Source organism: Netta rufina, assembly GCF_964035555.1.
Source record: "Netta rufina genome assembly, chromosome: 8".
Lineage (NCBI taxonomy): Eukaryota > Metazoa > Chordata > Aves > Anseriformes > Anatidae > Netta > Netta rufina.
In genome coordinates, this window is record NC_140131.1 from 14,923,650 (window position 1) to 14,927,799 (window position 4,150).

Genomic DNA, 4,150 nt, shown 5'->3' on the forward strand with positions numbered 1-4,150 from the left:
GTAGGGCAGAGCAGAACGCGGTGTGCCTCCCGACAACTGGCGCAGCGCCGTGTGCTGCGCTGCGTGTACTGAACGTGAACTGCTGTAGAGACCAGGCTGCGTATGTATTCTGTACAAGAACCTACGTGGAGACTGGATCGTAAGATGGTATTTTTAACGGGTTCCCAAATGTTGACAGACAGAAGCGTGGTTTTTAGCTTGACAGTCCCACAACCTGAAGAACCCCCCATAAAGCCACAAAAATAGAGCATGTTTTTAATAATTTCCTCGCAGTGCTTTTGTCAAATGGACTCACGTTTTGTCATTTCCAAACCGTAGCAAATTACAGGCCTAAATTAGTAATGCACACAAGCTGGATCTTAAATCATCCAATTAGGCAAGCAATGAATCACTCCAACCTCAATTCTGACAGCAGCTTCTGTGTTACCGGTAGCTAATTAACTTTCCCCTTTTGCCGTACCTAGCAACTTTGTGGACCTGTTTTGTAACTGTGACTGTCTCAGCCCATTACCCACCAGAGAACATTCTGAGCCGGCTGTTTCTCTTGACCCTGCAGATCAGGATATGAAATCCAACGAAAAATAAATGAGGCTACAAAACGTCAAAGGATGTTGTCAAACATTCGCAGCTTTAATTGGGCATTACCAATTAAAGTGTGACACCGTGTTCCACTGAAAATTTACTGAAAAATTAGTTTGAACATATTTAATGAAGCATTTTAATAATATGTTACCTTAAAAAAATAAAATATAGGGTAGTGTACATGACAACTGATTTTCAAGGTTTATTTTTAGTAGTTTTTGCACTTTTAAATTTTTCAAAATTTGTTAATGTAAACGCTGTTTCTAACCTCACTTTCAATCACAGCATCATAGATTTATATAAGCATTAATCGAAAGTATAATGTTTTCTTGCCTGTTTGTGGATAAATATTTGTATTATAGAGTTCTTTCTAAAGAAGCAACACAGCAATATCCCTAACAGGATAGGAGCTAACCACAGATTTAAAAAATTCTCTTCACATTTAAGACCTTATATTGTATGAAATCAATATAGATTGTAAGATTTCCACCAGCCAAACAACTGATTTTCTCGTGTCTCACAGTCTAAACACTTAACAAGAGGTAAATCAGCACATTGTATGCAAGTGCTTTTTTTCCAAACACTTTTTTTTTTTCCCATGAAGTAAAACACAACATTGAATAGGAGCAACGGTGCCAGTGCCTGGTGTGCTGATGCAAGAAATTACCGAGGCCCAGCCCTGCCTGGCAGCATGGTCTGCTGTAGCTCCTGGACACGGGTTCCCCATGTGCTCACTCTTTTTGGAAGAGCTGGGGAGTAGAAGATTGCTGGTCAGCTCATATTTTACAGTTCTCTGCTGGTGCCAGTTTCCCACAGGGAGCACCTATTGATTAGTAGCATAATTCTTGGTTTTGTCTGTTTGCTTTTTAACTTAAAAAAAAAAAAAAAAGTTTAAAAAATGTGCATGTACAGTTTGTAAATGGATATAGCCTAGATAATCTTCCAGAGAAATTTTCAGAAGTTCTGCTTTGGCTTTCATTGGAGACTGTAAATGTTTCCTAACCATAATCATATGCCCACAAGATGACAAACAGGCAGATGCAATGTGTTATTAGGGATATTGTAAAAAGAGATAATTACTTTGTATTTTACTTACTTGTATTTTTCTAACTGTTTTGGATATATCTGCTTTCCAGTTGGTGAGGTTCTGTCACCACAGATGGAACCATAAGCAGTCCTTATTGATTGCTGTATTCGTTTGCAGCCGTTAACATATAGGATAGATACACGGTCACCCTCCCTGCCTTCACCAACGGTCCCCATATCTCCATAATACAGCTGATTCTTTCAGTTAAAGGAAGAAGAACTGCATTACTTGGAGACAACTTCCAAAAATTTTAACTGTTTTTCTAGGTATAATATTCTTGAAGTAATTCAAAGGAAAAGGGTTGTTTTTACTTGCAAGTTATTCTACTAAAAATAGCCACGTGATTTATCTCGGCCCTTTCAATGTTTCCTCCATACATGTGACTTAGGGTTTAGGTTACTCAGAAGAACTCAAATTTTCCAAAGTGGCTTTGTTTCAGAGTATAATCAGGAAACAGGAAAGTAAGACGCTGTGACTGTAATGCATATGAGATGGTTCGTAGTGCCCTTCAAATAATTTCTAAAACAACTGTCCTCTCCTTCTATCCTGGAGGCCACTGTCTCTTTTATTCAGAAGTATCAAGGTTGGTTTCAAGTTAGAATAGACACAAAATCCCTCTGTAAAACGTGTAACAGATTTTACTTAAAATATACAAAGAAATTGATAGAAAATACCCTTTTTTTCATTAAATGAGAAAATTAGCCTCTCTTAACCATCTGAAGTAGCATGCCCTCTAAGTTAGGCAGCCCCAAGTGTTTCAGAACTGTAAACTAAGCAGTGTCCAGTGTAGAGGCATCTTTAAAAGTTTATAACTAAGAAAATATATTGAATGTTGAACATAACAAATATACTGTCAATGTTTGTAATCCTGTATTTGACAAAAAGACTGTAAGAATGAGGGCAGAAAAAACCTCCTAAGTTTCTCCTTACAGTACATACTTTTTTTTTTTTAAACTTCCAAAACCATCAGCTACTGCAAGTCAAAAGTTTCAGAATTCTGAAGCAATAACTTGTTGTGTTGTTATTATCTTGCTTTTTTGGCAAAAACAGAAGATTAAATTGCTACAGGTCTTCAGATGGAGTAAGCAAGGAGATTGTATTTGTGTTAATAAATAGACAACAGAGAAATGCCTGCAGCTTATCACCTGTGATCTGCAAGATCCAGAGGAAGGAGCAGAGGGATTTAGAAAGTGTTTTTCTATTTTAATTGGAGCAGGATAAAAATGCATAACTGTAATAAGAGTTTAAATCTTGCTGCCATTAAAGTCAATAGCAAAACTCATCCTGAATTCATGTGACATTAACATAGGTCCCAAATACAGGCTATACCACCAGGCTATAATCTGTGACCTCCATCTTGCCCTCAGTGGTTATTTTCAAACTAAAAAAAAATAATTTGGAAGCTAAAATTATATTGCTAGCTTCTCAAGGATTTGAGAACTGTGTTATAAAACAGATAAACACCATGTTTCACAGTCTGGGAGTGAATGACCAACCCACAATGATAGTAGCACCCAAATACTGTATTTGCTCTGTATATATTAAGAAACAGTTCCTCTGCCTGTCAGTTTACAGTACTAAGAAAAAGTGGGGACATGGAAGTGGGGAGAGGGTTCAAATTTCTTTCCTGTCACCAGGGATAGTTAGAGCACAAAAACTGGGAGTCCCATTGTCCTTATCCCAGGTGAATACCTCCAGCTGTTCAGTAACAGTATTAATTTTCAATACTTTTCATAACAAATTCTGGAGCATTCTGGTGTAGCTTTACCAGATGCTACAAGTACATCTTCCACATGATGGTGCTGGAGCTCTATTTTTTGGTGGTGTGTTGTCCAGTCTGTAGGGTGTGGGCAGGCTATGTTTTGTTTTCTTCTTTGCAATGGAATGGAGTCTTTTCCGCACTGTTGTTCTTATGCTTATTCTAGATACTTGGAAGAAGGGGAGTAAATGAAATAAAAGTAGCTTTCTATGCAGTATAGTCTCCAGCTGTGTGATTGCTGCATGTACTCATGCATACAATTTCTTTCTAAGTTTGTCTTCCACAGACTTACACTGAAAAATGAAATGGAAATGCAGAAGCACAAAAATAGTTTGTGCAGCTGTGCAATGATTTTATACTTGAGGACACCGGGACAAATATGTGCAGCTGTAGAATTTTCACCTATATTTTTCACACTGTGGCTCAGGTTCTTTAGCTTTCTTTAAGGGCAATGCCTATTCTATTTTAACTGCCTACTGTTTTGGAAAATCAGTTTCCATCCTTAATGACCCTGGACAGAAGGAGTATTTCCAACTATCACATATCATATAAAAATAAAGATTACGATTTAAAATTCTGGAGCATACCTTTGGCTGTGGCTAAAATTTCAATTATAATAATAAACTACATAAAGGGCCAAATTCTCACTCATACACAGTGCATGCCACTGCCTGTCTACTGTTTATTGATGATACATATTTTTCTCTAGAAAATCTGAAAAC